The 24,672-nt window shown below is 35.1% G+C and overlaps 1 long non-coding RNA gene across 1 annotated transcript in view; it reads left to right on the forward strand.

The window, feature by feature from the left end:
* Positions 1-301: 301 nt before the first annotated feature.
* The window catches only part of LOC132736533 (uncharacterized), a 26,726-nt gene continuing 2,355 nt past the window's right edge, over positions 302-24,672 (forward strand). The window contains exons 1-3 of the long non-coding RNA XR_009626590.1: positions 302-3,225; positions 14,802-14,887; positions 18,185-18,273. This is a non-coding gene — a long non-coding RNA (uncharacterized LOC132736533). The remainder of the gene's footprint in view (positions 3,226-14,801; positions 14,888-18,184; positions 18,274-24,672) is intronic.

Genomic DNA, 24,672 nt, shown 5'->3' on the forward strand with positions numbered 1-24,672 from the left:
ACTTACATTGTATGTCACTCCTTCCCGTCACATTTTCTCATAAGTTCTATGATTTTCCTTTACTGTATAATTTATGATTTATTAAAACTCCTGCTGACGAGTTAATTTTTCAAATATAGTTCCATGTTTAATTTTATCATACAAAAAGTGAATTATTTCAAACTTGAAATGTGTCTCCCTCATCATCACCAACACCATGAACTATTAGCAAGATCCATAACTCTGTCTCAAATATATTATTTTCTTTAAGCATTGCACTGTCTTAGATTAATTTATACAAATTTATTATACCCCCCTTTGTCACGTCCGTCCATCCGTCTCCATTATTGTGTCTGCTTTATAAATCCTATACCAACTGAAGGATTTTCTTCAAACTTGGCTCAAATGTTCACCTCAACAAGGGAATGTGCAGAACCCATGTTGCCCATGTGTCAGCTAAAAGTCAAGGTCACAATTGAAGGTCAGATATCAAACAATCAAATATTAGACAGTATGTCGTGTCAGCTCTGTAAGTCCTACACTAATTGAAAGATTTTCTTCAAACTTGGCTCAAATGTTCAACTCAACAAGGGGATGTGCAGAACCCATGTTGCCGATGTGTCAGCTCAAGGTAATGGCCACAATTGAAGGTCAAATATCAAATAATCAAATATTAGAGAGAATGTCATGTCCGCCCTGTAAGTCCCACACTTATTGAAAGATTTTCTTCACTCTTGGCTCAAATTTTCACCTCAACATAATTATGTTCAGAACCCATGTTGCCCTTTTGCCGGCTGAAGGTAAAAGTCACAATTGAAAGTCAAAAATTGACTTGGCACTCTTAGATTGATAAATATAAATATGGGACATAAGACTTTACCAATTTTCACAACTAAGGAAAAAAAAGTCGAGCGAGCTGGCATTTCTGTTTAAATTCTTTTTAGCTCACCTGTTACAAAGTGACAGGGTGAGCTTTTGTGATCGCTTTTCGTCCGTCGTCCGTCCGGCATCTGTCCGTTAACTTTTACTTTAAATAATTGTTCAAAGAATTTTATTCCATGCAGAACTCTGGTTGCCATGAACAGAAAGAAGAAACTTTTAAATATCTTCTTTTAAAAAACACTAAGGCCTAGAGCTAAGATATTTAGCATGAAACATCTTCTAGTGTCTAACAAGTTTGTTCAAATAAAAGCCCTGGGGTCAAAATTGGCCCCACCCCAGGGGGTCATTGATTTTTCCTATAATGCATGTAGTAAAAACATAAAAATCTTCTTTTAAAGAATCCAAAGAGCTATAGCTAAGATATTTAGCATGAAAAATCTTCTAATGAGTGTCTTCCAAGTTTATTAAAATAAAAGCCCTGGGGTCAAATTTGGCCCCGCCCCAGGGGTCATTTATTTTCCCTATATGCAAATAGAAAAAACTTTAAAATCTTCTTTTGAAGAACTCAAAAAGCTAGAGCTAAGATATGTAGCATGAAACATGTTCTAATGGGTGTCTACTAAGTTTGTTCAAATAAAAGCCCAGAGGTCAAAATTGGCCCTGCCCCAGGGGTCATTGATTTTCCTTATATGTGAAAAGCAAAAACTTAAAAAATCATTTTTGAAAAAAAACAAATAGTTAGAGTTTAGATATTAAGCATGAAACATCTTCTAGTGAGTGTCTACAAAGTTTGTTCAAATAAAAGCCCTGGGGTCAAAATTGGCCCTGCCCCAGGGGGTCATTGATTTTCCTTATATGTGTATAGTAAAAACTTAAAAATTTTCTTTGAAAAAACCCAAATAGTTAGAGTTTAGATATTAAGCATGAAATATCTTCTTGTAAGTGTTCAAATAAAAGCCCTGGGGTCAAAACTGGCCACGCCCCAGGGGTGTCATTGTTTTTAACTATATGTGTAAAAAAAAATCTTCTTTTAAAAAACCCAGTGAATTAAAGCTTAGATGTTTAGCATGAAACATCTTCTTATGGGTGTCCAACAAGTTTGTTCAAATAAAAGCCCTTGGGTTACAATTGGCCCTGCTGGGGGGGGGGGAAGAATCATTGTTTTTCATTATATGTGTGTAGTAAAAACTTAACATCATGAAACATCTTCTGATGGGTGTCTTCCAAGTTTGTTCAAATAAAAGCCCTGGGGTTCAAACTTGCCCCGCTCCGGGGGCTTATATACAGGTGAGCGACCTCAGGGCCATCATGGCCCTCTTGGTTTACTCTGTTTAACGTTTTTGTTTTGCTGTTTATTACGCATACTATTTTTAACAAAAACAATTTAGAAGTTTGCACTTTATAAAAATAATAGCACCAATATATAAGTCCAGTTAATTTTGTTATTCTATGAGCACCAATAACAAATTAACTTTTTTTTGTTCAAATTCAAGTCCATTAATTTTGCTAACAAAATAATTCTTTAAACAACTTTAGTTTGGTCTCAAATGTATTTTTTGTTGACAGTATAATGTTTCCACTTGCTTTACATGTGCTGGAAATTTCACTAGCATGGGAGTAGCCAGATAAGATGTACTATGCGGAGCTTGACATCATTTAGCCTTTTGAATAATGTTGTAAATCCATATACACTGCTATAATAAATTAAAGATAATTGAAATGAGAAAAACATTAAAAATATGGTATGAAATGCAAGATTACATGTGTTAAAGTCATTTTTTTGCACTTTTTCTTATACAGTATCTGTGGCATAATTGTCTTATGGACACATTTTTTACACTTTTTCTTATACAGTCTCTGTGGCATCATTGTCTTATGGACACATTTTTTACACTTTTTCTTATACAGTTTCTGTGGCATCATTTTCTTATGGACACATTTTTACACTTTTTCATCATTGTCTTATGGACACATTTTTTACACTTTTTCTTATACAGTTTCTGTGGCATCATTGTCTTATGGACACATTTTTTTGGTTTTGTTTGCTATGTTGCCAGTCATACCAATACTATTAAGATTATAATTAGAGAGATTTTCAAGTTTTTCCTGCACAGGAAGACACCATGTGCCCTTTCAAGCATTATTTCAAGCACAAGGGGGTACCTGACTGGAACAACTGACTTTCCTTTAGCAAATTTGTAGGATGAGAAATTCAAGTTCTTTATTTAGTTAACTTATTCATCGACTTGATTTAAAGAATAATGTAATTTATATTTTCCGGGACTGATGGAGTGCACAAAGAAGAAAACTAGAGATCAATTGCAGCTGTTTGTAATTTTGGAGTTGTTTGCATTTCATCAAATGGTGAGTATTACATGTCTAATGCAGAAATTTCTTTGTTTTTCTGTCTGTCAGTCTGTCTGTCTGTCCGTCAGTCCGTCCGTCCGCAAAACTGGATCCCGCGATAACTTGAAAAATACTGAAAATATTTTTATGAAACTTGGTATATGGATAGATGGCAGGATGGAGATTATGCACGTCTATTTCTTTTCTTCCTATGTTGAAAATTCTGGTTGCTATGGCAACAAATAGGCTGAAAATATGGCAAATTTCACACATAAACTGGATCCAGTGATAACGCAAAAAGTACTTAAAATATATTTATGGAACTTGACATATGGGTAGATGGCAGTCTTGGGATTGTGCACGTCTTTTTATTTTCTTCCTATGTTGAAAATTCTGGTTGCTATGGCAACAAATAGGCTGAAAATATTGCAAATTTTACACATAAACTTGATCCAGTGATAAAGCAAAAAGTACTGGAAATATTTTTATGAAACTTGACATATGGGTAGATGGCAGTCTTGAGATTATGCACGTCTTTTTCTTTTCTTCCTATGTTGAGAATTCTGGTCGCTATGGCAACAAATAGGCTGAAATTATGACAAATTTTACACATAAACTGGATCCAGTGATAAAGCAAAAAGTACTGGAAATATTTTTATGAAACTTGACATAATTATGGGTAGATGGCAGTCTTGAGATTATGCAAGTCTTTTTCTTGTCTTCCTATGTTGAGAATTCTGGTTGCTATGGCAACACATAGACTGAAAATATGGCAAATTTTACACATAAACTGAATCCAGTGATAACTCAAAAAATACTGGAAATATTTTAATGAAACTTGACATCTGGGTAGATAGCAATCTTGAGATTATGCATGTCTTATCTGTTCTTCCTATTTTGAAAAAATATCAGTTGCCTTGGCAACAAATAGGCTTAAAACATGGCAAATATAACAATATTTGTGATTAGTCAAAAAGAGCTGAAATTTTTTATGAAATTGCATCTTTAATTCAAGAGTTATCTCCGCTTTAAGAATTTTGCTTTTAAAATGTTATATTTTGGTAACAGGGATGTTTTAAATATTAACTTTAGAGTGTCCTTCAGTCCGTCTGTCTTTCTGTTCATAAAAACTGTTTCCTGTGATCACTTTTAAAGAACTTTTCCAACAAGTTTACTTAAAATGGAGAAAAATTGAAACATTAGTGAATGGCCATGAATGGCCCTTCAGAATGTTGATGAGGTTCTAACCAGTAGGGGACTTATGGATTGCTTGCAATACTATGATAATTGCTTGTTTTGTTAGATCTATACTTAATATTAATGTCCATTTGTGTTTTGAAAATTGATATTCATTAATGATATTCATATTAATTGGGATTAAATTAAGCAAAACATTTAAAACATTTTCCATGTAGACAATTTGCAAACCTTGGTCATATTGAATTCCATTAAAGCTACTCTCCCACACAAAACAGGTCTAAAACATACATGCCATGTTTTCTAGACTGTTTTCTGGGACAATTTAAAAAAAATGTTTCTTAAATAAACATAGCAGTATGTATCCTTGTATATCGATATTTACAACTTGCAAATATAATGATATTGTGGTTATGTGAGGTTTAAATGTTAAAAAAAGCCACTAAGCCAGAACTTTCAAGGATGGGGGGGGGGGGGGGCATAAAGCAGTCAGTCACAGCGATTATCAAAAATTCATCGCGATTTATACTACAGATCAATGTGCATGTAGTCATCCTTAGATCAATCTGAAGATGGAATAATTTTTAATGGAGCATATAGTCGTCCCATCCGTCCGCTTTTCTTGTCTGGCACATAACTTTGAAACAACAAAAGGTATCAACATGAAACTTTGTAGGTAGATAGATCTCATTGAGAAGGTGTGCAGTGCCCAAGAACCGTAACTCTGCTTTGCCTTATTTTTGAATTATTTTCCTTAGATTATTTTTACATTTTATACTTTGTCCGGGACATAACTCTAAAAGTATAAGAGGTATCAACATGAAACTTTGTAGGTAGATTGATCTCATTGAGTAGGTGTGCAGTGCCCAAGAACCGTAACTCTTCTTTGCCTTATTTTTGAATTATTTCCCTTAGATTATTTTTAAACTTTGAAACTAGTACGGGATATAACTCTAAAAGTATAAGAGGTATCAACATGAAACTTTGTAGGTAGATAGATCTCATTGAGTAGGTGTGCAGTGCACAAGAACTGTAACTCTGCCTTGCCTTATTTTTGAATTATTCCCCTTTGTTTATTTTTACACTTTGAACTTTGTCTGGGACATAACTCTAAAACTATCGGACGTATCAACATGAAACTTTGTAGGTAGAAAGATCTCTTTAAGTAGGTGTGCAGTGCACAAGAACCGTAAATGCCTTGCCAAATTTTTTAATTATTCCCCTTTGTTGGCCGGGTTGCACTGGTGCAAACCCGGGTTATAGTATGGTGAATGTCGGGCGGTGGGCGGCTGGCGGTGGGCGGGTGATGAAAAACTTTCGTAACAGTTTTCTCAGCAACTACTTATTACAGCCCCTTGATATTTGGCATACAGCATTGATACGTGGTCCCATACCGTGGGATTCGATTTCAGGTCTGTCGCTCATCCACTTCCTGTTTATCGACTTAGTTAAATTTTCAACATTAATGGTCAATGGTAGGAAACTTACATAACAGTTTTCTCAGCAACTACTTAGCACATCCTTTTGATATTTGGTATACAGCATCAACACATGGTCCTATACCGTGGGATTTGATTTCAGGTCTGTCGCTCATCCACTTTCTGTTTATGGACTTAGTTAAATTTTCAACATTAATTGTCAATGGTAGGAAACTTACATAACAGTTTTCTCAGCAACTACTTAGCACATCCTTTTGATATTTGGTATACAGCATCAACACATGGTCCTATACCGTGGGATTTGATTTCAGGTCTGTCGCTCATCCACTTTCTGTTTATGGACTTAGTTAAATTTTCAACATTAATTGTCAATGGTAGGAAATTTTCGCAACAGTTTTCTCAGCAACTACTTATCACAGCTTCTTGATTTTGAGTATACAGCATCAACACCGTGGGATTTGATATTAGGTCTGTCGCTCATCCACTTCCTGTTTACTGACTTAGTTAAATTTTCGACATTAATGGTCAATGGTAGGAAATTTTCGTAACAGTTTTCTCAGCAACTACTTATCACAGCCTCTTGATATTTGGCATACAGCATTAATCGGTGTCCCATACTGTGGGATTCGATTTCAGGTCTGTTGCTTATCCACTTCCTGTTTACCGACTTAGTTAAATTTTCACATGAATGGTCAATGGTAGGAAATTTTCGTAACAGTTTTCTCAGCAACTACTTATCACAGCCTCTTGATATTTGGCATACAGCATTGACACATGGTTCCATACCGTGGGATTCGATTTCAGGTCTATTGCTTATCCACATCCTTTTTACCGAAATAGTTAAATTTTCAACATTAATGATCAGTGGCAAATTTTTTTTGTTACATCACAGCATCATGATATTTGGTATACAAATGCAACCCGTCCTTTTCTGTCTTTGACCCATTTTTAGCTCACCTGAGCACAAAGTGCTCAAGGGTGAGCTTTTGTCATCACTCTGCGTCCGTCGTGCGTCCTTCAAAAAATGGCGTCAAACTTTTCAAACAACATCTCCTCCTAAACCACATGGCCAATTGCAACCAAACTTAACAGAAATGATCCTTAGGTGGACCCCTTTCAAAGTTGTTCAAAAATTTAAATTCCATTAAAATCTGGTTGCCATGGCAACCAATATGAAAAACTTAAAAAATCTTCTTTTAAAAAACCCTAAAAGCTACAGCTTAGATATTTGGCATGAAACATCTTCTAATGAGTGTATACCAAGTTTGTTCAAATCAAAGCCCTGGGGTCAAAATTGGCCCCGCCCCAGGGGGTCATTGATTTTCCCTATATGCATATAGTAAAAACTTAAAAAATCTTCTTTTAAAGAACTCAGAGCTAGAGCTAAGATATTTAGCACGAAACATGTTCTAATGGGTGTCTACCAAGTTTGTTCAAATAAAAGCCCTGGGGTCAAAATTGGCCCCGCCCCAGGGGGTCTTTGATATTCCCTATATGCATATAGTAAAAACTTAAAAAATCTTCTTTTAAAGAACTCAAAGAGCTAGAGCTAAGATATTTAGCATGAAACATGTTCTAATGGGTGTCTACCAAGTTTGTTCAAATAAAAGCCCTGGGGTCAAAATTGGCCCCGCCCCAGGGGGTCATTGATATTCCGTATATGCATATAGTAAAAACTTAAAAAATCTTCTTTTAAAGAACTCAAAGAACTAGAGCTAAGATATTTAGCATGAAACATGTTCTAATGGGTGTCTACCAAGTTTGCACAAATAAAAGCCCTGGGGTCAAAATTGGCCCCGCCCCGGGGGTCATTGATTTTTCTTATATGTGTTTAGCAAAAACTTAAAAAATCTTTTTTGAAAAAACCCATATAGCTGGAGTTTAGATATTAAGCATGAAACATTTTCTAGTAGTGTCTACAAAGTTTGTTCAAATAAAAGCCCTGGGGTCAAAATTGGCCCTGCCCCAGGGGGTCTTTGATTTTCCTTATATGCATACAGTAAAAACTTAAAAAATCTTCTTTTAAAGAACTCAAATGGCTAAAGCTAAGACATTTAGCATAAAACATGTTCTAATTGGTGTCTACCAAGTTTGTTCAAATAAAAGCCCTGGTGTCAAAATTGGCCCCGCCCCGGGGGTCATTGATTTTCCCTATATGCATATAGTAAAAACTTAAAAAATCTTCTTTGAAAAAACCCAAATAGCTGGAGTTTAGATATTAAGCATGAAACATCTTCTAGTGAGTGTCTACAAAGTGTCTTCAAATAAAAGCCCTGAGGTCAAAACTGGCCCCGCCCGGGGGTCATTGATTTTCCTTATATGACAGTGTATAGCAAAACTTTGAAAAAACCCAGATAACTAGAGTTTAGATATTAAGCATGAAACATCTTCTAGTGAGTGTCTACCAAGTTTGTTATCCCCCGCCGATGGAATCGGGAGGGGGATATAGTTTTGGCGTTGTCCGTCCGTCCTTACGTCCGTCCATCCGTCAGTCCGAATTTCGTTTCTGGAGTAGTTCTCTGCAACTACTGGCTGGAATTCAACGAAACTTTATGGGAATCATCAATATCAAGAGGAGATGCGCATATTGTCTGCTTGTTCTGGTCCGACCCTTTAACTCAAGAGTTATGGCCCTTGATTAGTTATGTAGTATGCATATAGAGTGAAAATCGTTTCCGGAGTAGTTCTCTGCAACTACTGGCTGGAATTCAACGAAACTTTATGGGAATCATCAATATTAAGAGGAGATGCGCATATCGTCGGCTTGTTCTGGTCAGACACTTTAACTCAGAGTTATGGCCCTTGATTAGTTATGTTGTATGCATATGGTGTAAAAATCATTTCCGCACTACTTCTCTGCAACTACTGGCTGGAATTCAACGAAACTTTATGGGAACCTTTAATACCAAGAGGAGATGCGCATATCGTCGGCTTGTTCCCGTCAGACACTTTAACTTAGAGTTATGGCCCTTGATTAGTTATGCATATGCATACGGAGTAAAAATCACTTCCGGAGTAGTTCTCTGCAACTACTGGCTAGAATTCAACGAAACTTTATGGGAATCATCAATATCAAGAGGGGATGCGCATATCATCGGCTTGTTCCGGTCAGACCCTTTAACTCAGAGTTATCGCCCTTGATTAGTTATGTAGTATGAATATAGAGTAAAAATCATTTCCGCACTACTTCTCTGCAACTACTGGCTGGAATTCAACGAAACTTTATGGGAACCTTTAATATCAAGAGGAGATGGGCATATCGTCGGCTTGTTTCCGTCAGACACTTTAACTCAGAGTTATGGCCATTGATTAGTTATGCAGTATCCATATAGAAAAATATTTGTTTCCTCGCTACTTCTCTGCTACTACTGGCTGGAATTCAATGAAACTTTATGGGATACTAAGAGGAGATGTGCATATAGTTGCCTTATTCCAGTCAGATACTTATAACTCAGATTTATGGCCCTTGATTAGTTATGTAGTATGCATACATCTCATTGGCATTTCCAGATTTTACTATTTAACACAAAGTTATGGCTCTGTTATTGCCCTGAATATTTATCAAGTTCAAAGAATATTACTGCTATGCCATGATTAATATATAAATAAAGCCTTATGTCTTCAGTTGTTGTGTTAATAATAACCAGTACTGGGCGGGGGATATAAATTCAACGAATTTGCTTGTTCAAATAAAAGCCCTTGGGTCAAAATTGGCCCCGCCCCAGGGGGTCATTGATTTTCCCTATATGCATATAGTAAAAACTTAAAAAATCTTCTTTTAAAGAACTCAAAGAGCTAGAGCTAAGATATTTAGCATGAAACATCTTCTAATGAGTGTCTACCAAGTTTGTTCAAATAAAAGCCCTAGGGTCAAAATTGGCCCCGCCCCAGGGGGTCATTGATTTTCCCTATATGCATATAGTAAAAACTTAAAAAATCTTCTTTTAAAGAACTCAAAGAGCTAGAGCTAAGATATTTAGCATGAAACATGTTCTGATGGGTGTCTACCAAGTTTGTTCAAATAAAAGCCCTGGGGTCAAAATTGGCCCCGCCCCAGGGGGTCATTGATATTCCTGATATGTGTATAGCAAAAACTTAAAAAATCTTTTTTGAGAAAACCCAAATAGCTTGAGTTTAGATATTAAGCATGAAACATCTTCTAGTGAATGTCTACAAAGTTTGTTCAAATAAAAGCCCTGGGGTCAAAATTGGCACTGCCCCGGGGGTCATTGATTTTCCTTATATGTGTATAGCAAAAACTTAAAAAATCTTCTTTGAAAAAACCCAAATAGCTAGAGTTAAGATATTAAGCATGAAACATCTTTTAGTGAGTGTCTACAAAGTTTGTTCAAATAAAAGACCTGGGGTCAAAATTGACCCCGCCCTGGAGGTCATTGATTTTCTTTATATGTGTATAGGGGGGGCTATATACAGGTGAGCGACCTCAAGGCCATCATGGCCCTCTTGTATTTATTTCTGCTTAAACTTATGCAATAAAATTTACAAACAAAAGATTGAATAAAACAACTTTTTTATGTCCAAATGTGGAAAAAAACAGTCTTATAACATTAATTTTGATTCTGATACATACATGGATCTTCACTTTCTAGATCAAATATAATGAATTTTATATGCAATCTGAAAAAATATAACAGTTCATAATTTTTTCTGAGCCTTTCTGGTCTAATACAACAAGAAAAATAAGAGCTAATTGTTAATAAGGAACAAATTATGTCAGTGGTATTAACATTTGCTTTGTAAACAACAAAACACAACGCTGAATTTCGAACCTGGAATATCTTTTTAGCTCACCTGAGCATGCTCAGGGTGAGCTTTTAGGATCGATGATTGTCCGTCGTCCGTCCGTTCACATTTTGTTGTTAACACTCTAGCGGTCGCATTTTTGCCTCAATCATCATCAAACTTGGTCAGGATGCTTATCTAGTTGATAGCTCGGATGAGTTCGAACATGGGTCATCTCGGATGAAAAACTAGGTCACAAGAGCTAAAAATAGAAAAACCTTGTTAACACTCTAGAGGTCACATTTTTGCCTCAATCATCATCAAACTTGGTCAGGATGTTTGTCTAGGTGATAGCTCGGATGAGTTCGAACATGGGTCATCTCGGATGAAAAAGTAGGTCACCGGAGCTAAAAATAGAAAAACCTTGTTAACACTCCAGCGGTCACATTTTTGCCTCAATCATCATCAAACTTGGTCAGGATGCTTATCTAGTTGATAGCTAGGATGAGTTCGAACATGGGTCATCTCGGATGAAAAACTAGGTCACAAGAGCTAAAAATAGAAAAACCTTGTTAACACTCTAGAGGTCACATTTTTGCCTCAATTATCATCAAACTTGGTCAGGATGTTTGTCTAGGTGATAGCTCGGATGAGTTCGAACATGGGTCATCTCGGATGAAAAAGTAGGTCACCGGAGCTAAAAATAGAAAAACCTTATTAACACTCCAGCGGTCACATTTTTGCCTCAATCATCATCAAACTTGGTCAGGATGCTTATCTAGTTGATAGCTAGGATGAGTTCGAACATGGGTCATCTCAGATGAAAAACTAGGTCACAAGAGCTAAAAATAGAAAAACCTTGTTAACACTCTAGAGGTCACATTTTTGCCTCAATTATCATCAAACTTGGTCAGGATGTTTGTCCAGGTGATAGCTCGGATGAGTTCGAACATGGGTCATCTCGGATGAAAAAGTAGGTCACCGAAGCTAAAAATAGAAAAACCTTGTTAACACTCCAGCGGTCACATTTTTGCCTCAATCATCATCAAACTTGGTCAGGATGCTTATCTAGTTGATAGCTAGGATGAGTTCGAACATGGGTCATCTCGGATGAAAAACTAGGTCACAACAGCTAAAAATAGAAAAACCTTGTTAACACTCTAGAGGTCACATTTTTGCCTCAATCATCATCAAACTTGGTCAGGATGTTTGTCTAGGTGATAGCATGGATGAGTTCGAACATGGGTCATCTCGGATGAAAAAGTAGGTCACTGGAGCTAAAAATAGAAAAACCTTGTTAACACTCTAGCGGTCACATTTTGGCAACAATCATCATCAAACTTTGTCAGGAAGCTTGTCTAGGTGATAGCTCGGATGAGTTCGAACATGGGTCATCTCTGATGAAAAAGTAGGTCACTGGAGCTAAAAATAGAAAAACCTTGTTAACACTCTAGCGGTCACATTTTTGCATCAATCATCATCAAACTTTGTCAGGATGCTTGTCTAGGTGATAGCTTGGATGAGTTCGAACATGGGTCATCTCGGATGAAAAGTAGGTCACCGGAGTTAAAAATAGAAAAACCTTGTTAACACTTCAGCGGTCACATTTTTGCCTCAATCATCATCAAACTTGGTCAGGATGCTTATCTATTTGATAGCTGGGATGAGTTCGAACATTTGTCATCTCGGATGAAAAACTAGGTCACAAGAGCTAAAAATAGAAAAACCTTGTTAACACTCTAGCGGTCACAATTTTGCCTCAATCATCATCAAACTTGGTCAGGATGTTTGTCTAGTTGATAGCTTGGATGAGTTCAAACATTGGTCATCTCGGATGAAAAACTAGGTCACAGGAGCTAAAAATAGAAAAATCTTGTTAACACTCTAGTGGCTATTGTTTTGATCCAAATATCCTGTATATTGGTCTGAAAGTTTGTTTTGATGATTACTAGGTCAAGTTTGAATATGGGTCATCTTGGATGAAAAACTAGGTCACACAGCCCAAATATTGAAAAACCTTGTTAACATTCTAGTGGTCACATTTTCGACTCAATTATCATCAAACTTGGTCAGGATGCTTGTCTAGGTAATTGCTCGGATGAGTTCGATATCGCATGTGAAACTAGGTCACCGGAGCTAAAAATAGAAAAATCTTGTTAACACTCTAGTTGCTACTGTTTTGCTCCAAGTATCCTGGAAATTGGTCTGAAAGTTTGTTTTGATGATTTCTAGGTCAAGTTTGAATATGGGTCACCTGGGTAAAAAACTAGGTCACACTGCTCAAATATGGATAATCCTTGTTAACACTGTAGTGGTCACATTTTTGACTCACCTGTCATGAGACTTGGTCAGAATGCTTGTCTAGGTAATTGTTTGGATGAGTTTGATGGGTCAGGTGAGCGATCTAGGGCCATCATGGCCCTCTTGTTTAATGTTTCACTCTGTTGATTCGTAGTGGATGACCTTTTCCCACCTAAGATATTCACATATTGGAATCAAAGTATTGGTCACTTTCTGAGATAGAACATAATGAAATTGGTATAACCTTTCTCAAAATTAGAGATATAATGTTTTAAGTCATTTGTTAATGTAGGTCTCTTCAACAGCTTTCCAATGCTATAAATATCCATAGGAACTCGAGAACGGGACCGCAGATTGCGGCGTATATTTTCGATCGTGTAACGGTTTTTAAAAACGTTTCTGCTACATCTAAATATCTTTTAGTATTATCCGAGTGTATGGACTCAAAAAATATATTATCAATTGAACCCAATCTGTCTCTTTTAAAACTGGTCAAATTTTACGATATTATAAAAAAAGACAAGGAGTGACATCCGCCATTTGCCGCAACGTTTTCGGCATGAGTTTTTCCCCTTTGGCTACAATTGATTACTATTTTTTCAGAATTTTGTTCCCGTTATTTTTGTCAACTATCAGGTATCGTCCGGATATAACGTTAACGGTTTATTGTTTACACGTGTTGACATGTATAGGCGGCATTATAAGGGGCGTATTCGTGTATTGATTTGTTAAAATGGAGAAAACAGACACTTTAGTAATATGGTCCAACTGATTTTGCCTAACTGAAAAAAGGAATATTAAAACATGATCCATAGATAAATATTTTAGGCACTCATCTCGTATTCATTACTAGAAAAATTAAAACAAAAATCAAGCATATCAAGGGGGATAACTTACGCCGAACGTTGCGGCAAATGGCGGATGTCACTCCTTTTCTTTTTTCAATATACCGTAAATATGACTGATTTTTAAATTAGCAGATTATATTAAATTGAGATTAGATAATTAAAGACCACCCGCTCGCATAATATGAAAAGATATTCAAAGGTCGGACAAACTATATGTAAAGCCGGTAAGGATTCGGATTTATGCGCCGCAATATGCGGTCCTGTTCCAGAGTTCCTATGTAAATATCTCAATTTTTCAAAAAATTGAAGATAGAACATTTTGGAATTGACGCAACGAAAATTTTCTAAGCTCTGTTTAAAACCTGTTTAGTTTGCCTTAAACTTGCTAAATTTGTGTGATGGATATAAAATGGAACAGTGTGTTCAGTGTGTAATAGATTTCTGAGTACAAAAATGAGTCATTGTCAATCTGCATGAATATGTAGGCCCACATCATAGGCTTGCTACAGGAAGCTACATGGTTTCTGCTTCACCAGATTTAAGATAATTCTAATAGGTTAACCTTGAATAATCTTGATAAATTTGTACCATTGATTTACCCTGCTTTGACTTTGGGAGTGTATATTATTGAAAGTTTATGGGATTTCAGTATTAATATACACAAACTGAGCCATTATAAAAATATGGAGCCTCCATACAGAGTAAATGGATGTACAGACAGGTCTGTCTGTATACTGGTGGCAGAGGTTCAGGTCAGACAGGTCTGTCTGTATACTGGTGGCAAAGGCTCAGGTCAGATGGGTCTGTCTGTATACTGGTGGCAGACAGGTCTGTCTGTATACTGGTGGCAGAAGCTCAGGTCAAACGGGTCTGTCTGTATACTGGTAGCAGAATCTGCTGTAGATAATGATTAAAGTTTTCGTATCACATAAGTTTCAAATGGAATTTAAATGGTATAAACAAATACTTAATGTTGAGACAAATAATAAGAGATTGATGCTCAGATTTAGATTATTAAGTAACTACCAATTATTTTAAATATTGTTTTAATATTTTTCTTTCACAGACAATTCTTGACCTTCAAACAGCTCAGATGATACTGTAGAATGCTCCATGGAGTACTGTTTACCGATTACCCTTTACCAGAAGAAGGTAATAACAATGTTGTTTTTTTTTTATCTTACTTAGTACCTTTAACCTGCAGAATTTTTGTATGCTGGATTTGTCCTACTGTCAATATCAAATTTAACTACCAACATTTATGATAGTGGTCAGACTGTATGGCACTAAATAAGAACTTTCGCTTTATGTATATGCAGTATTTGGATAGAGTGGAAGTGGGTGCGTGAGCATGCGCTTTGCCATTATCTCAGTTACCATTCACGTTTTCAACGTGGTTGCTACGAAGCGTCATGTGTCTGGCTGCTGCCACACATAGTGTACATGGCTTTTACAACTAGTATGTCAGTCAAACAAATCAAAATAACACACATAAACTACACATAGTTGTTATGCCACCGCAGCATCTGCGATGCGGTGGCATATAGCGATTCACCTGTGTGTGTGTTTGTGTGTGTGTGTTATATAGGTTATATTATAGTGAACTTAAAAAATCTTCTTGTGAAAAACCACCAGTCCAATTTCAACCAAACTTGGCAGGAATGTTCCTTGGGTGAAGGGCTTCCAAAGTTGTTAAAAGAATTTCATTCCATGCAGAAATCTGGCAACCAAAAGGAATTATAAGAATAAATTTAAAAAATCTTCTTGTAAAGACCCAAAAGGCCTACAGCTTAGATATTTTGCATAAGGCGTTGTCTGGTATACCTCTAACAAGATTGTTCAAATTATAGCCCTGGGGTCAAAATTGGCCCCGCCCCGGGGGTCATTGATTTTCACTATATGTACATATAGTAAAAACTTAAAATACCTTCTTGTAAAAACCCAAAAGGCCTAGAGCTTAGATATTTTGCATAAGGCATTATCTGGTAGACCCTTACGAAGATTGTTCAAATTATAGCCCTTGGGTCACATTCGGCCCCGCCCTGGGGTCATTGATTTTCGCTATATGTACATATAGTAAAAACTTAAAACACCTTTGTGTAAAGACCCAAAAGGCCTAGAGCTTAGATATTTGCGTAAGGCATTGTCTGGTAGACCTCTACCCAGATTGTTCAAATTATAGCCCTGGGGTCAAAATCGGCCCCGCCCCAGGGGTCATTGGTTTTCCTTATATGTATATAGTAAAAACTTAAAAAAAATTCTTCTAGCAATTCACAAATGCTAGAGGTTAGATAATTTGCATGAAACATTGTGTTCAAAACCTCTAGCAAGATTGTTCAAATTATAGCCCTGGGGTCAAAATTGCCCTCGCCCTGGGGGTCATTGATTTCAATATATACATATAGTCAAAAAATAAAAAAATCTTATTGTCTCTAGGTACAAGGCTTAGAGCTTTATTATTGTTAAATAACATCATCTAAAAGGTACTCTATCAAAGTTGTTCAAATTTTGCCTCTTGTGTCAAAATTAGCCCCGCCCCTTGGGGCAATAGGTTTATCTTATATGTATATAGTAAAAACTTAAAAAATCATCTTCTCTAAATTTACAAAGGCTAGAGTTAAGATATTTTGCATGAAACATTGTGTAGTGAACCTCTAGCAAGATTGTTCAAATTTAGCCCTGGGGTCAAAATTGGTTCCGCCCCGGGGGTCATTGATTTTCATTCTGTACATATAGTGAAAAAAAAATTTTTGTCTGAAGGTTCAAGGCATAGAGCTTTGATGTTTGATATATAATATCATCTATAGGTCCTCTACCAAAGTTGTTCAAATGTCAAAATTGGCCCTGCCCGGGGGCAGTGATTCTCATTATGTACACATAGTAAAAACAGAAAATAAAACAAATGTTTTCTGAATGGGAGAAAGCTATAGCTTAGATATTTGACTTGAAATGTTGTTTGGTGGACCTGTTTCAAGATTGTTTTTAAACCCTTTGGTCAAAATTATGCCTTGCCCAAGGGGACAGTGACCTACATTCTTGTCCTTTGATGTACAGCAATGACATTTTGACCATGTGCACAGTTTTAGTTGTAAAATTGAACTTTGACCTAGATTTTGATGATGTGACCTACTTTCTTGTCCTTTGATGTACAGCTATGAAATTTGAACCATGCGGTGGCATAGCATTTTTCTCAAATGCAATCTTGTTTTCCATATTAATATTTTGCATTGTCAAACAAATATCTCAGTATTCTTTCTAATTTAAAATATTGTTTACATGTGATGACCGGACGCTGTGTATTTGATTAGTCCAGAAATTCCTTTGTTAACCATCAAAACTCTTTGATTGTCATTTACAAAGTTTTACATAAAATTTTAAGCCTAATTATAGCAATCGGCATGATATGGTCAATTAATTGTGTTGACATGCCGTAAACATCCAAACAAACAAAGCCATCAAAACTCATATATTTACCATAGCAACCATATACATGTATAGATAGAAAATAAAGTATATAAGGTTAATGAAAACAAATTTCAGTTTCTTGACAAAAAATTGAATTAATATTAAATACAAAGTCTTAAGAAAAAGTCCCTTCTTTGATTTCATTTAAAAGGGGAATAATTTGGTGGAATTTTAGACAGGGAAAAATGAGTTATCATTCATAGCTAGGGAATATGGCCGACTGAAATCATGCAAGCAAGTTTGTAAGTGTATGGATGTGCAGACTGAAAGTTAGCTCTTAATGATGGCAACCATTTGCAGTTCTAGCATGTTCAAAATTAAACTGAACCCGGTACATGGGAATCACTTTTTAAAGTAACATTAGTATCAAGCCACTGTATTACAACTAATTGTGGTATACTTCAATTATATTGCAATATATTTTCATGTATATATATTGATATGATTGCAATACATTTATAAGTGACCAAGTTGTTTAATCCGTTGACTTCAAACCACTTGGTACACACCTGCTGTGGGTTTGAATCATGAAAGGGATTTTAATTCTTTCTTGTGAGGAATCTGCCCTGCTAGCTTACAAAAACATCAATGGTTCTACTTAGGTGCCTGTTCCTGCCTGAAATAATGCATTGAAGGTGTGGCCTTCCTTTACCATTAAAGCTTAAAACTAACCATAATGGTGCAATTGAAATATAACCAAACCAATGAAAAAAGGAAAAATAAAACAAACCAATACATTTATCAATCATTATAAAAAGCAATGTTTAATTTGTAAGTTATCTTTAACTCGCACCTTAAATTAAACAAAGTTATACATAAAGTTGTATATGCATGTTTTCAATAATATTAATAGATCATCCCAGAAATAATATAGGGAGTGCTTGTGTTGTTGGTTATTTTCATCCAATGTTTTAAAGACACATTAATCCTCATGGAGAAATCTATTTTCCTTTTGAAAATCTGATTTATATTTTGTTATTACAGATGTCAATCATGTCAACCTTGGACAGACAGCTCACTAAATACTGTAGAGTGATTATAGATGGACACTATTTAGTTGAACAAAAAAAAAGGTAGAAATAAATGTTTATTCATAACAATTTAGACATGTGCACATTTATCACATTTTAAGTCAAGATTGATAATTAATAAGAGATTAATACACGGCAGGAGAGGGCCGGAATGTGATAATCGGCCCGCAAAATGAATAATGGGCCCGAGGGCTTTAGTCCGAGGGCCATTATTCATTCAGGGCCTATTATCACCTTCCGGCCCTACTCTGACGTGTATTAATGTCTTTAATACACTTGGTAATAGTTGCATTTTAAAAAAACAACAACAACAAAGTTCTTTCGTTGAAATTCTTGTCTACACTTCTACTGTTCTGTACAGAGATGTTTACTGTTTGTGTATTCAAAGCAGTAGAATCTAGAAGCAAGTTTTATTTTCATTTTTTTCGGAATGAATTTGTCGTATTATTTCTTCAAATTTCAATAGTAACAAAAATGTGTTTGTACTAAATACGCTTAAGCTCTCATAATAGAAATAAAGCAATTTGTGCTGACAATCTACTTTCACTTTTACAGTTAACTGTTTGATGACGTAAAATATGACGTCAATTATTTATTTTGTTTCAGTTTGTGAACGATCACATGTTCTGCTGGCTGATAACTAGTTCTCGGCCCGGGCTGCAAATTCATAATAGGTCACGTGACACTCATAATCAGTTGAAATCATAGGCAATTTTGTAACTGTATATAGTAATAAGTGTATTAAGTGGTGAAAATGAATAACCAAACTTTAAAGAAGTTATTATAAATAGATTGATAAGTCATTGGAAATATCTTCATTTACTGATCAAATTAGGCCATGGGGATTTAACATGTGTATGTGTTTAAATTGAAATTGCAAAGTGTTAAAATCAATAAAGAAAATAATTTGTTATTTTGTGATCGCATTTCGTCCGGCGTCCGTCCGTCCGGCATCCGTCCGTAAACTTTTGCTTTAAATGACATCTCCTCATAAACCACTGAGCCAATTTCATCCAAACTTCACAGGAATGTTCCTTTGGTGGTCATCTTTAAAAATTGTTCAAAGAATTTAATTCCATGCAGAACTCTGGTTGCCATGGCTACCGAAAGAAAAATCTTTAAATATCTTCTTTTAAACAACCCTAAGAGCTAGAGCTTAGATATTTGGCATGAAACATCTTCTAGTGAGTGTCTACCAAGTTTGTTCAAATAAAAGCCCTGGGGTCAAAATTGGCCCCGCCCCGGGGGGGTCATTGATTTTCCCTGTATGCATATAGTAAAAACTTAAAAAATCTTCTTTTAAAGAACCAAAAGAGCTAGAGCTAAGATATTTGGCATGAAACATCTTGTAGTGAGTGTCTACCAAGTTTGTTCAAATAAAAGCCTTGGGGTCAAAATTTGCCCCGCCCCGGGGGGTCATTGATTTTCCCTATATGCATATAGTAAAAACTTAAAAAATCTTCTTTTAAAGATTTAAAGAACCATAAGAGCTAGAGCTTAGATATTTGGCATGAAACATCTTCCAGTGAACGTCTACCAAGTTTGTTCAAATAAAAGCACTGGGGTCAAAATTGACCCCGCCCAAGGGGGTCATAGATTTTCCCTATATGCATATAGTAAAAACTTAAAAAATCTTCTTTTAAAAAACCCAAAGAGCTAAAGCTAAGATATTTAGCATGAAACATGTTCTAATGGATGTCTACCAAGTTTGTTCAAATAAAAGCCCTGGGGTCAAAACTGGCCCCGCCGGGGGGGGGGGGTTCTTGATTTTCCTTATAATTATGTGTATAGCAAAAACTTAAAAATCTTCTTTGAAAAAACCCAAATAGCTAGAGTTTAGATATTAAGCATGAAACATCTTTAAGTAAATATCTACAAAGTTTGTTCAAATAAAAGCCCGGGGGTCAAAACTGGCCCTGCCCCAGGGGTGTCATAGTTTTTAACTATATGTGTATAGTAAAAACTTTAAAAATCTTCTTTTAAAAAACCCAATGAGCTAGAACTTAGATGTTTAGCATGAAACATCTTCTTATGGGTGTCTACCAAGTCTGTTCAAATAAACAAATAAAAGCCCTTGGGTAAAAATTGGCCCGAGGTGGGGGGGGGCCTATATACAGGTGAGCGACCTCAGGGCCATCATGGCCCTCTTGTTTCTTTTCTTTTTATTTTCTTTTAAACTATTCAATATAAAAAAATTAATTTATTAAACTCAAAATTGAGGCAAATTTGATAATGAAATGCGTTATAAGTTACTAATAAGTTAAAAGTGTATTGAAGGGAAACACCAAAAATTGACAATTAAAGAGGCTCCACTGAGATCAAAAAACCTAAAAACATAAAACATTTATTCGTACATAGATCAAGTGAAGCAGTTAAATTGGAAAAATATGCAAAGGCTAACAAAAGAGTATGCCCGAACTGAAATTGAAAATCCATTTTTTTTTGTGTAATTTGTAGCCCAATTGAGCGAAAAGTGTTGCAACGTTTTGCATTTTGCTCATTAATAATGGATGATTCTAGTATAAGAAGTTGTGATAATGATCTGAAAATTTGCACACTTTAAGGTCTAGGCCTACATCAAATGATTCTTAAATATTGGAAAAATATTTCTAGTCCCGTCAAGCAAAACAACTCAGTGGAATTCCTTAATGCAACTGTTGCAGGAACAAAGCATGAGAGAAATTTAAAATTTATGATATCTTTCCTTTTTGGTGAGGTTTTTCATTTGCATTTATATAAATGTTTAAAAATTATAACACTCTGATAATCTTAATAGATGCTAAAATAAGAAAATGTTTTTCTGATCAGTTTTTATACATTACGTAATTCTCGGTCAGTCTTATTACCAAAAGACTACCTGAAGACTATGCCAAGACACCCAAAGGCTACCAAGACATTTTAACTGACATCTGACATGTACTCTGTGTAAATGAGGATTAATTTTACATTATTTAAGGGAGGTAACTATGTGATTTTTACATGTACACATTGAATTATCTCCCTTCTAAGAAATGAATTTCACATGTACATGCCAACAAGTAATAAACCATATTTCACTGATTATAACTCTGAATGGAATGATAAATAAAAAAACCTGCATTTCTTGTCTGACATTGTTGTACTTGTTTTACTGATTTTAATGTAAGAATATAATTATAAGTATGTTCCTTTTGTGCAAAATAGTTTAAAACAATGAAATAATGCCAGGGTTACTGGTGCAAGTTTGTTTCTGTGACAATGTCATTTTTTGCTTGACATATTTGTTCAAACAGTTATTACAAAATATGTTTGAAATAAAAGATAATTTGTTCGGATCTGTTAAAACTGAATGTCATAATGTATAATGCCATTCTAGCTAAATTTAATATTACCGCATACAAACAAACATATTATTAAATTTAGAAGAATTCCAAAATTACATCAAGTATTTAATTCCAACAAGTTAAGGAGAAGAACATCTAATTTATTTACTTCCAACCTGTCACACTACCTCATGGAGATAATTCCAATAATATCATTGGTTGTACATAGTTTTTCCCCTTAGATTATTTCTGAGGGGGTTGTATTTGATTAAACTTTCCCAATTAACACAATAGATAAGTTACTTTGGGTATCTTGCGGTTAAGTCTTGGGGTGTCTTGGGGTAATTGGACTAACCCCGTAGATGTACATGTTAAACATTTTTTCCCTCTATTGCTTTTAGCTCGACTATACGAAGTATATTGAGAGCTGTCCTACTCGTCCCATCTTCCGCATCCAGATTTCAGATTAAAGTTTTGGTGCAGTAAAATATTTTTCACTATAACTTTGTCATGTATTAAGGTATCAACTTCAAACTTCAAATATATGTTACTTATCATCATCCCAATCTTATGTGACAAGGTTCATAACTCTAGCACCAATATTTTCTAATTTATCTCCCCTTGAATTTAGAATTTTCCTCAAAAAATACTATTTTTTACGGTGACTTCTTTATTTCTTAAGGGATCAACCTCATATTCCAAATATATTTACCTTAGCATCATCCCCATCTTATGTGACAAGGTTCATAACTCTAGCACCAATATTTTCTAATTTATCTCCCCTTGAATTTAGAATTTTCCTCAAAAAATACTATTTTTTACTGTGACTTTTTTATTTCTTAAGGGATCAACCTCATATTCCAAATATATGTACCTTAGCATCATCCCCATCATATGTGACAAGGTTCATAACTCTAGCACCAATATTTTCAGATTAATCTCCCCTTGAACTTAGAATTTTCCTTAAAAAATATTTTTTACTGTTACTTATTAATTTCTAAAGGGGTCAATTTCATACTTCAAATATATGTACCTTATCATCATTTACATCTTATGTGACAAGGTTCATAACTCTAGCACCAATATTGCAAGAATTATCTGCCCATAAACTTAGATTTTTTGTTACTAGAAAAATGTTATTTTTTACTATAACTTTTATGGTTTTAAAGGTATCTACCTCAAACTTCAAATTATTATTCCTTATCATGAATTACATTTTATGTGACAATGTTCATAACTCTTGAAGCAATATTAACAGATCTCTTTGAACTTAGGATTTTCTTTAAGAAATATAATAACTTCTTTACTTTTTAAGGTATCTACTTTAAACTTCAAATATATATTTCTTATCATTACACATGTTGTGTGACAAGGTTCATAACTCTAGCGTGACTATTTCTAGAATTATTCTCCTTGATCTTGGAATTTATGTAAACAAATGTTAATTTTTTACTATAACTTAATACATAATTATACATAATTGATTTTTCTTTCATAGTTTTGTCCTCCTTACTGCGACCAGTATTTTATTAGTCGAGCTTCGCTGTCTCCTGTGACAGCTCTTGATTCTTGTCCCTGACACTAAAAATCACATAAGCTCTCTGTTGTGTACTTTTCATTTGAAATAGATAAACTACATCTAATTGTAACAATTGATTAATGGCTAATCAAGTTCAAGGTCAAGTCAATGCAATCTAAATATTAACAGAAGCATATACCCCATCACAGTAGGGACAAAGCTTTAATTTGTTCTTTTAATTAATTGGATAATACACATCACATGTTTACTTTATTCATTTGCATATGCTAAAACTATTCATATACTGTATATATGCAATTTTTGCATATTGAAATTATTCACAAATAATTGATCATGCAAAATTGATTTCTTTTAAGGCAAACTTTCGCCTATCATTTGAAAACTCGTTTTCATGAGACAGCATCTTACATGAATAAGTTTAAACGTTCAGGTACTGAGATTGATTTTTAGCTTGACTATTGGCAGAATAATGGAGCAAATGCAGTCACCCATTTGTCGGCATCGGCGTCCCCGTGGTTAAGTTTTTACGTGTAAGGTGGTATCTCCATAACTACTAAAGGGAATGGATGGAAACTTCACACACTTGTTCTCTGTGATTATCTAACATGATTGGCACAAGTCCCATAACTCTGATTTGCTTTGTTGCATAATTATGCCCCTTTTTTGACTTAGAAATTCTTGGTTAAGCTTTTGCGTGCAAGCTGGTATCTCCATAACTACTGAAGGGAATGAATGGAAACTTCACACACTTGTTCTCTGTGATTATCTATTATGATTGGCACAAGTCCCATAACTCTGATTTGCTTTTTTGCATAATTATGCCCCTTTTTTGACTTAGAAATTCTTGGTTAAGTTTTTGCGGGCAAGCTGGTATCTACATAACTACTGAAGGGAATGGATGGAAACTTCACACACTTGTTCTCTGTGATTATTTAACATGATTGGCACAAGCCCCATAACTATGATTTGCTTTTTTGCATAATTATGCCCCTTTTTTGACTTCAAAATTCTTGGTTAAGTTTTTACGTGCAAGCTGGTATCTGCATAATTACTAAATGGAATGGATTTAAACTTCACATCCCATAATTCTGATTATTTTTTTAGCTCACCTGAGCACGAAGTGCTCAAAGGTGAGCTTTTGTCATCACTTTGGTCCGTCGTGCGTCCTTCAAAAAATGGCGTCAAACTTTTCAAACAACATCTCCTCCTAAACTACATGGCCAATTGCAACCAAACTTTACAGAAATGATCCTTAGGTGGACCCCTTTCAAAGTTGTTCAAAAATTTAAATTCCATTAAAAACTCTGGTTGCCATGGCAACCAATAAGAAAAACTTAAAAAATCTTCTTCTAAAAAACCGTAAGAGCTAGAGCTTAGATATTTGGCATGAAACATCTTCTGATGAGTGCCTACCAAGTTTGTTCAAATCAAAGCCCTAGGGTCAAAATTGGCCCCGCCCCAGGGGGTCATTGATTTTCCCTATATGCATATAGTAAAAACTTAAAAAATCTTCTTTTAAAGAACTCAAAGAGCTAGAGCTAAGATATTTAGCATGAAACATGTTCTAATAGGTGTCTACCAAGTTTGTTCAAATAAAAG

Source organism: Ruditapes philippinarum, unplaced genomic scaffold (genome assembly GCF_026571515.1).
Source record: "Ruditapes philippinarum isolate M1 unplaced genomic scaffold, ASM2657151v2 ctg10764_1_1_1_1, whole genome shotgun sequence".
Lineage (NCBI taxonomy): Eukaryota > Metazoa > Mollusca > Bivalvia > Venerida > Veneridae > Ruditapes > Ruditapes philippinarum.